The sequence below is a fragment of the Prionailurus viverrinus genome, chromosome B2 (assembly GCF_022837055.1).
Source record: "Prionailurus viverrinus isolate Anna chromosome B2, UM_Priviv_1.0, whole genome shotgun sequence".
Classification (NCBI taxonomy): domain Eukaryota; kingdom Metazoa; phylum Chordata; class Mammalia; order Carnivora; family Felidae; genus Prionailurus; species Prionailurus viverrinus.
This window is the reverse complement of record NC_062565.1, coordinates 94,717,869-94,728,204: the sequence shown is the minus strand read 5'-3', so window position 1 is coordinate 94,728,204 and position 10,336 is coordinate 94,717,869. Positions and strand designations below refer to the sequence as shown.

The 10,336-nt window shown below is 47.1% G+C and overlaps 1 pseudogene; it reads right to left on the bottom strand.

The window, feature by feature from the left end:
- Positions 1–404: 404 nt before the first annotated feature.
- LOC125166483 (piezo-type mechanosensitive ion channel component 1-like) lies at positions 405–4,848 on the bottom strand (annotated as a pseudogene).
- Positions 4,849–10,336: the final 5,488 nt, after the last annotated feature.

Genomic DNA, 10,336 nt, shown 5'->3' with positions numbered 1-10,336 from the left:
GCACTGTGCAAGGACAGCCAGCCAGCTTGCTGGAGGGTACCCTTTACAGGCCATCCCCAACCGCTTCCCCAATTACATCTGTGTACCCAGGAGGCCTGAAGCCAACCCTATGAAGGAGCTGCAGCCCAAAGAGGAGGATGACTACCATGACATGAGTGTCCAGCGTTGGAAGGAGAGTGTGGGCTCAGGGGTTGCTGGCTTCCTTGAGTGGCGGTCATCAAGCTGCCAGACTGCCTGGCCAGCTGCCACCTGTTGCTGATATATGCTCTGAGTTAGCAATAGCTCTGGGCCAGGGACAGACAGGAGCTCCGTAGGTGGAGCCCAGCTGCCCTCACTTTCTCCTGGGGGCCACTCCACCCCTTCTCTCTCCCAGAGCAGCCCCTGTCCCCTGCTCCTGAGGGTCTTCTGGGTTTTGGGCTCTCCCTCCTAAAATGTGGCCAAAGAACTTTGTGTTGGGGGTCTTGAGCTTCACTGGGAACTTGTCCCTAGGCCGGTCCCTCACTTCAGCCTGAATGTCCTCCTTGGTGGGGGTGATGGCTCCTTGTGGGGCCGTCCTCCGTCTGAGGTCTCAGCAGGGCTGTCTGGATGAGCCGGTTTCTCTTCAGCCCCTCTCTTCACTGCTCCTGTCATGCTTCTTGGGGAGCAAGCAGGTCCTCCCTGTGGTCCCACAGACCACAGCACAACATCTGGGGAAGGTGGAAGAAAAGGGCCACAAGGCGCACCAGATCATAGGTGATGTAGCTGTCAGTCTTCTTCAGGCCCAGGATGCATGCAGCGAAGCAGGGCTTGTTCTCAGCGCCGCATCACTGTGTGGCTGTTCCAGAGGAAGCCAAACTGCAACAGGTTTTTGGTGACACTGTGAGGACAATGGCCTTCATCCAGAAGCACTTGTTTGGCCACTGGATGGACAGCATGGCCCACAGGAAGATGAACACGGCGGCGCCAGGAAGGTGGCTGAGGCGGTGACCACGTGGTTGAGGACGATGAGGACGGAGCAGAGCAGTTCCGAGTGGGCGGCCATACACTAGTAAGTGGTCTACAAGAGCCTCAGTGCCTGGCCCTGCCCCACCGCGAACCGCTGGGCCTTCTCCAGCTCTGGGACGCACAGGTGCCTGGTGAGGAGAGGTTCACTGCCCATGCGCGTCCGGCTGCCAGTGTGGGCTGGAAGCTCCCACGGTCACACAGGGAAGCCCACCAGCTCAGGACCACTTCCTCCTCGCTGCTGCTGCTGCTGCTAAGGGTACTGTAGCCGGTGCTGAGGGGACTGCTTGTGTCGTAGGTTGTGCTGCTCAGCGGCTCACCTGATGCTGTGCTTGGTGCAGCGCGGGCCTCTGAGGGGCCTGGCAGCGTGGCCTGGGCTTTGCTCTCCTACAGCTGGTCCAGCAGGCGTTGGTGCGTCTCTCCGCCCCTGAAGGAGATCCTGCGAGTGGAGTTGGCACCGGCGCGCAGCACGTCGCTCTCGGCGCTGTGGTGCCGCGCGAAGCTGTGCAGCCAATACGTCGGCCCGCGCCTTCGGCTCAGGCCTCCTTTCCCGCGGGAACTCCACGGGGCTCGAGCTCAGCGCTGGCTGGGTCACGTGGCTGCGCCAGGCCTTCCGCTGGCTCCGCCTCTGGGCGCAGGCCGTCCCGCGGACAGTTGTCCTGCCGGGCCCTGCCACCGCCGCCTCAGCACTGCCGGGACGTTGGACACCCGCTCCTGCTGTGCCACCTGAAGGGCGCTCTGTGCCCCCCGCCTGGGGTCCGTGGACTGGGCCTCCTTCGCCTCCTCACTGTCGGACTCGAAAAGAAAGTAGTCCCGGGCGGAAGTGGACGGGTCGGGGGCGGTCTCGCCACAGTCCCCTCCACTGTTTCTGCGTCAGGGAGAAGCCCCCTGAACTGCCGGGCCCTGGCTCCTGGTTTTGGGACGGACCACCGCCCACTGGGTCCTGCCTGTGCTTCTCCTGCTTGGCACAGTTGTGCCAGGGACTTCTTTGCTTTGTGCCACGGGTGGATGCTTTTGAGGTTGACAGCATTGTAGAGGGCGAAACTCCTGGAGGCCTGCAGGGCGAGTGGCGTGGACCTTGGCCTCGATGTGCAGCAAGCGGTGGCTGAGGAAGAGGCAGCGCTGCAGCAGCAAGAACAGGGAGCAGAGGCCGTCGCAGAGGACCCGGCCTCCTCCGCGGGCAGCAGGCAGTCCTGGTTCCTGCCCAGTGTCTCCTTGGAGTCATAGTAACCTTTGACTTCAATAAAAGCTGAGTGACCCAGCTGAAGTTGCTCTGCATTTACTCCACAAACATACAGGACAGGAACAAGAGCATGTTCTTGGAGATGATGGTGGTGACCGTGTATAGAGAATGTGGCAGTCCCATGGCAGGAGGCAGGCACGTGTGTTCTTCTGCAGCTTGGTGCTGAAGAGCAGCAGGTATAAGCAGGCTACTACGTAGCCCAGCTTGAAGATGCTGATGTGAGTGGCCCCCTTGACTAAGGCCAACCAGAAGAGGAATGAGAAGATGGCCACCTTCATCATGTTGAGGTAGGACCTTCAGGGAATGAAGTTGGGCGTGGGTTAGGCTCCCCTCCACAGGCTCCAGGTGGTCAGTATTGATGCTGGCCACCCCTCTGTGTGCTTGGCAGGAGGTGCAGAGCAGCAGGAGGAAGTCATTTATGAGGTTGGTAGAGTTGGGGGCCCTGAATAAATTGGGCAGGCACCCCACTTGCATGTGGAGTTCACAAGGATGGCCTGGCCCCAGTGCTACAGGTAGTTTATGCACAGGGTGGGGAGAATGCCCAGGTACAGCAGGTACTGGTGCAGCAGCAAGAGTGCCAGGAAGAGGCACTGACCAGAGTGCTGGTGGGTGAGGATGGCCATGCAGGATGATCATGACATTCCTGCACTGCCCAAACACGTTCACGGCCATCAGGAATATCCCCAGCCCAAGTTTGTAGAAGAAGAACTTGAGGCAGCTGAGCAAGTCCTGGCTCAGCCACTGGAGAGTGCTGTCATTTATAGACAGCAGGGGCCAGCAGGTGTTGTGGATGGTGATGTTCCTGGCATTGGTACATGGTGGCCTCAGATGCCAGCAGCAGTAGGGTCTGTAGGTGGTTCTGGATGTAGCCCAGGTTTGGAAAGCCCTTCCACATACCCAAACCAGTTAGCAGGGTTAATGGGCCTCTGGTATAGCAAAAACTGATTTTTTTTTCTTCTGTCTTCTGAAAGTTGGTGCTATTGAGAAAGGGTTCAGTATAGTTTCTGGAGTACTCATGGGGTTGATGATCTCGATAGACAGTTTCGCACAGGGTGATGATGCCGATCCAGACAGTAGACTGGCAAGAAGCCATGGACCAGAAGTGGGGGTAAAGCAGGATGAAGGCCCACAGCACAACCAGTGAAAGGTTCATCATTAACACCTCCTTTGGGGACATCCAGATAGTGTATAAGACTATCAGCTTGAAGATACGCAGCTTTAGCAGTTATCACAAGAACACCTGCATGTCGGTGAGGACATCCCAGAAGCCAGTGGCCAACTCCAACAGCTGTTTGCCCACAAGGCCTCACTTGTTTGCTGTTGCTTCTGGAACTTGTGTGGCTTGGTGGGAGCCAGCTGTGCTCAGCCCCTTGTCCTTAGAAACCTATTCTTCCTCCTCCTGCTGCTGGACCAGTGGGGTGCCACTTACCACACCCTGCCTGTGAACCCAGCACAAGAGGTGGTGCCGGGTCAGGGGACATGCTTCAGACTGAAGAGCTGCATAAAGGGCTGGTGGAAGGAGTGCTGTGCAGGATGCAGGGAAGCAGTAAAAATCCAGGGATGAAGATGCTGGAGAAGAACTTGGACATGCTGAGCTGCTCCAGGCTCAGGTCCCCCAACTGCTCATTGCCCATCAGGTTGTGCCAGTATATGGTGAAGTTGTGTAACTGGAAAGTATAGACAGCGATGAACACCAGCATGGTGTAGGCTACACCCAGCCACCAGAACGCTTTGAACAACTTCTGCTACCGGCTATAGTAGATGTGGAAGAGGGTGAGGCAGAGCAAAAAGGGGAACATAGAGATGATCTTGTAGATGATGGGGCAGCCGGCAAAGCTGACACCAATGAACATGCCATCAGACATGTAGATCCAGTACTTGGCATAGACACCCGTGATTGGCTCCCCCATGCTCTGTAACAGCATCTACATAAACTCTGTGTCTTCCGTGGTGACTTCCATTAGTGCAGTGGGGTCTTCACCTTCAGCAGCTTTTTCCCCTTCCTCCCTCTTCCCCTTCCCCTCCCCACACCCTTCCTTTCCCCAGTCCTCCTCCTCCTCCTCCTCCTCCTTCTTTAAATGTTTATTTACTTTTGAGAGAGAGAGAGAGAGAGCATGACCAGGGCCGAGAGAAGAGGGGAACAGGGGATCTGAAGCAGGCTCCACACTGACAGCCCAGGGCCTGATGTGGAGTTCAGACTCATTAACTGTGAGATGATGACCTGAGCCAAAATCAGACACTTAAACGACTGAGCTACTCTGGCACCCCGAGCAGCTACCTTTTGATACACCAGGTGTAGCAGGAGCCAGAAGGTAAGAATGTACAGCACCATGGAACCAAGGTTTAAGCAGAGGTAGCAGGTGTTCTCTAGCTCCAGATGGCCAGGCTGACGGCCAGGGTCGTGGTGAGCTCGGGACACTCCCCCATGACCCACATGTAGGGTAGCCCACATAGTGCCAGCCTGTAGTGCAGGATGGAAGGTGATCAGAGCATGGCCAGCTGGTGGCAGCTGCACATCGACCAGATGAGGCAAGCCCAGAGCAGCAGCACAAAGGCATGAAGGCCAGCCAGCTGTGGTAGGTGATGCTCCATATGATTTTGGTGATAAGGGCACACACATGCATAGAACACTGTTCCGTGATGAAGTGGGCCCCATGTCTCTCTAGGCTCAGCCTGGGGCACAGAGGGGTACAGCTGGATGGGGCTGTGGCCAGTCAGGTTGTGCCTGGTGTAGTTGTCAGTCTCTATGTCAGGTCCTGTGAGCATCATGTGCTGGGCAGCCTCCTCTTTCATGGCAGCCCTGGCCTGGCCCTAGACCACAGTCCACCTTGGTTAGCTCCACCTGTCTTTCTTCCTTGCCCCTGGAACCTCCTTTCTCTGGTCCAGGGGTGGTGTATGCAGAGCTTCAAGAGTGAGATTCATTACCTTGACTGGAAGACATCTGAGGCCCTGGAAGAGGTCTTCAAGAGGCTGCAGTTCAAGGTTGGGAGTCTGGATGAAGATGGTGCCTTAGCCTTCTTCAACATAATTGAGTACGCTGAGTGGGCCGTCCTTCTCAAATCTTGTTCAACAAGCACATTACCAGTGGGGGCTGGCAGGCTGCCATACAGGCCTGGGGTGATATACCTGTCAAACCGTAATGCAGGTGTCCTAAGGTGAGCTCAGGAAGGTGAGCTTCCATGGAGCAGAAGGACAAATGCTCCCTTGATCTTGATTTTCAGTGTGAATACACATTGTGAAAACAGGCCCTCATGATCCTTCTGATATCTTGGTAAATTTTAAGTAGGAGGTGTCAGAAGAGTTACCACAAGGATAACTGGCTTGTGGTGGCCAAACGTTCATAACAATGTTGGTTTATGATCCTTTGAAATTGTCTCTTCCTATCATTGTGAAGTAGAATTCACCAAGCATTGGTGAATTATTCATTCATTAATAGGGAGGGAGAGTCGGGATTAGACCATCATGGGATAGGTTAGTTTTACCTTACTGATAATGTGTTGCTGCCATGGTAAGGCAGTCCTGCTTTATTTAGTACAAGAGGAACCTCCCTGTCATTTTTAAGAATCATAATTCTGAAATTCACTTTCACATCAAAGAAGTGTTCTGAGCTTCACACTTATGAATTCTATTTTGTTAATGCTGTTAATTTTTTTTTTTTTTTTTAATTTTAGAGAGGGCAGGAGAGAGAGAGAGCATGGGGGAGGAGCAGAGAGAAAGAGTAACTTAAGAGTTAAACACTTAGCCAACCGAGACACGTAGGCACCTTGTTAATGCTACTTGAATGAAAAGTTTAACAATAAACTAACTACAGTCTTATTTAGGAACTCAGATTTTTGTTCCTGGAAGGATTTTGGAGATAGTCTAACCGATGGATTAAACAGTAGCTACTCATTGCCAATCAGTTATTGCCAGACTGCAATGAAGGCCCAGTGATGTTGGATCCTACAATTAAAGAAAAAAAAAAAACATTAATCTGTATGTTTATAGGAAATATTCAAATTTTAAAATGGCAGTAGTGAATTTAAAACTCTGTTAAGGTGAGAGACCCTGCTCTTTTAGTTTTTTTTGTATCCTGCTATATTTCTCCTCATGTTGTGGATTGGAGATAGATGTTGCTGAAGAATTTAGTTGGAGGAATTCTAGGATATTGTAGATTTGATGTATTTTAAGACTGATACAGACAGGAAAAAAATTATTAGCTTTAGCCTTTCAATATAAATATTGACTGTTTTGAACCAGATAGGTATTAAGAAGCCATGTCAGTGAACTTTCTTCCCTTCTTAAGCTTTGATTCTTGATTAATCAGTCATTTATTAATTTGGATCTTCAAAGATACTTTATGTTAGTCCTGGGAGTTGTCCCTTCTATTCATCTAGAACTTGAAACAATGCTTTAAAATCAAGCATTTATTCTCCTGTTCAGCTCAAGTTTTAGGGATTGGTATCTTTTGGAAGTAAGGCTCTCTTAAGAAAGTTTCCTGGGCAATGTGACATTCAAGGAGAATGGTGTGGGAAATACACTATGGAGAATTCAGCACCATTATTCAGAGAAAAGCTCTCAATATATTTAAATGTTATACTTGGAAGTGATAAAAATACTTACATTTTAAAAATGGAAAATGGGTGCCACTTTTTTTTCTTTTTCTTTTTCTTTTTTTTTTTATTTTTTTTTTGGAGATAGAGATAGGATATTCCTTGTGATCTTTTTTCCTTGGCTGATCTTGAGATTTGATTTCTCTGTTAAAAAAAAAAAAAAGAATGTGGTTGAACATTTGTTCTCTGAAGTATTTTGAGCTCTTTAAAGATGACTGGGATAGTTCTTAGTTTCCTGATATCTTTCTTAAGATTTCCAGGGGCGCCTGGGTGGCTCGGTCGGTTAAGCATCCGACTTCGGCTCAGGTCATGATCCCACGGTCCGTGGGTTTGAGCCCCGCGTCGGGCTCTGTGTTGACAGCTCAGAGCCTGGAGCCTGTTTCGGATTCTGTGTCTCCCTCTCTCTGTGACCCTCCCCCGTTCATGCTCTGTCTCTCTCTGTCTCAAAAATGAATAAACGTTAAAAAAAAAAAAAAATTTAAATAAAAAAAAAAAAAAAGATTTCCTTCCTGAGAAAATGTTATCTCACAGCTGAAGAACAAAGCCTCTGGCCATATCCTGATGTTCTGATGTGTAGTTGATCAGTCTTTTTTTTTTTTTTTTCTTAGTTTATTTATGTATTTTGCGAGAGACCGAGTGAGCAGGGGAGGGGCAGAGAGAGAGAATCCCAAGCAGGCTCCGTGCTGTCAGCAAAGAGCCTGATGCAGGGCTTGATCCCATGAACTGTGAGATCATGACCTGAGCTGAAATCAAGAGTTGGCTGCTTAAGTGACTAAGACACACAGGTGCCCCAATCAGTCTTTTTCAAATCTCAGGTAAAGGCAAGGTGAAGTGGATTTCTACCACTTTTCTTTTCTAACTATAAATATTTAGAACTAGAAACTTTTGAACCACACAACTGGGTATGTAAAGATGTTTTGCCAAGTAAGGTGATGCTTTTTTTTCAACGTTTTATTTTATTTTTTTTTGGGACAGAGAGAGACAGAGCATGAACGGGGGAGGGGCAGAGAGAGAGGGAGACACAGAATCGGAAACAGGCTCCAGGCTCTGAGCCATCAGCCCAGAGCCAGACGCGGGGCTCGAACTCATGGACCGTGAGATCGTGACCTGGCTGAAGTCGGACGCTTAACCGACTGCGCCACCCAGGCGCCCCTGGAAAACTCTAATACATGCAGTATAGGAAATTTCTCTACTGTAGAACTGAAATGCTTTTACGTCCTTGTTTGTGGCTTCTGTTTTGTGCTTTGTTTAGGCAATATATATTTTTTTCCCTTAATGAATAGCAGTTGAACTCTATGTTTTATATATCAGTAGGTGATTAAGAGACACTTCTGAAAATTAGTGATGAGCAAGTGCATTTCATGTTGCAAAGCAACATTTTGGCAGATGGACTTAGCCTGAAATTGAGACTGTCCTGAATTGGCTTTCAGCATCACAAATTAATTCCATGTGGAATCCCACCAAACCTTTTGGCATTAAACAGAGCATGATGTAAATGCTTGAAATGTACATCACACTTGATGAGATGGGCTTTCTAATAAAAAGTGAGTCCAGAGGCTAGACATCTGGTGGTGTGCTTTATGCAAAATACATTGTCAAATTGCAGCATATAGAAAAATAATGGTTGTCATTCTCTTTTGCTGCCTTTCCTCCCAGGAACATGTTATAGTCTACATGTTAGTCAAAATTGTGTTGATAATAATAACAAATAAGCTTCAGAGTTTTCCAAACGTACCATTACTGCTTGTTACTCTTAAGGAATGTGACTTCTGACCTGTAGTTTATGATGCTGTAGTTTTCTTTCTCACATATGTAGGTAAGATCTTCTCAGATGGTAAAAGAGGAGGATGTATGTTTTTCAAATGCTGACTTCTCTTTTTACTACCTGCTTTTATTTAGAAAAACATGTTGCATTTCTTCTTTTGAAAGTAATTTATTCTGTTTCAGTTTGCTTTCTAGTTCTGGTTAATATTGATTTATTATTTTGAAGGTATTCTTTATAATTTTCATCAGATTCTCAGTTTTACTTTTGTAAACTTTAAGTTCTGTGACTTCACATTGTTATTATTCTCTTACTCATTATAAATAAGGTTTACATGTTTAATGAGACCTGAAAATACCTAAATTGATGAAGATAGTGTATGTAACAGTGGTTTAAATCACCATGGTAATTTTGTTTGAAGTATGGTATTCTGAATGTGAAGTTAAAGAGGGTATAGTGATTTGATCCATTTATTTTGTCTATTCAGGTTAAAAGCTGTAGGTTAGAGTAGAAAAGAGGTGCTGGTATCCATTCATCTCTCTTCTGTCTGGAAGACTTTCCCCACATTCCTCTGTACATTTGTCAGATAGCATTAATTACGTCTTCTATAAGCCCCTTACACTGATGCACAATGAAAAGCTTCTTTCATGCAATGTTGCTTTAAGTATGCGAAGTTTTAATGGACCACCTTGGGACCACGTTTTCAATAAGTGGTTGAAGAGATTTTTTCCAAATTGTTACTGTCAATGAGAAACTAGACCTGTATTAAGGGAGACAGTACAAGGAAATTTATATCAATGGAAAAAAACCCTAAACCTTCTTGAAATCACTATTGTTCACTGACAAAAAGGGAGACTGTAATTTTGAAGGCCTCTTCCAGCGACTGAATTGCCATTTGAGTTGTCTTGGCCTCCTATGAGTGGATCCCTCACCGTAAAACGAAATCTCTTTGTTGCTTGTGGTTATAAAGTTTTGTTCTTTAATAATAAATCTAGCTCAGAGACATAGCTTTACTGTAAATTTGTCTCCACTGAAGTGCTCGTAAACAGTATCTGCTTCTATTACCAGTGGTAGAACCAGGTTTGAGCATCTTGTAGAGTAAGCATATGCACTGAGAATCAATATGTGTTTTATTAGCACCAGGAGACTCATTGGATTGATTTTTTTTCTTTTTACCTTTATGGGCAATTGCTATAAAAAGGTAAATTAAAAAGTTAACCATCTGCTACCTCACTTTTCATTTAAAATCTTTTATTTGAGTACTCTTTCCAGGTAATCAATGCTTTCTATTTTGCTATTATGCTTGCTAGTGAATGAAGGTGGGTTTAATTTATAGCTTTTATTTATCTAACGGTATTGTCAGAGTCACAATCTTTATGCATCCTATTAGTAGTCTGGAAAATATTTCTTACTACATCGAAACAGAACAAAATTCAATTTAGAAATATAATTTCCTGCCATGGAGACACTTGATAACAGGGGGGAGATTAATGGAGCCCAGTGACAGAAACTTGATTTAAAGCAGGAGATTAATACTGCTTTATCAGCCTACACTGCAAGTGAATTGGCTCTGAAAGAAAAAAAAATCTGTTTGAAGTTGCTGAGTTGTCGGCTTGTTGGTTGGAAAAAGGTCTCTGGACACTTATTTTGTTATTGCTGAGTATTTGCTGCATTCTTGTCTATTTGACAACATAGGAACAGACCTATGGCACAACACCAGACTTGCTTATTTTACAGTAGTAACATGTTTCTTATTAT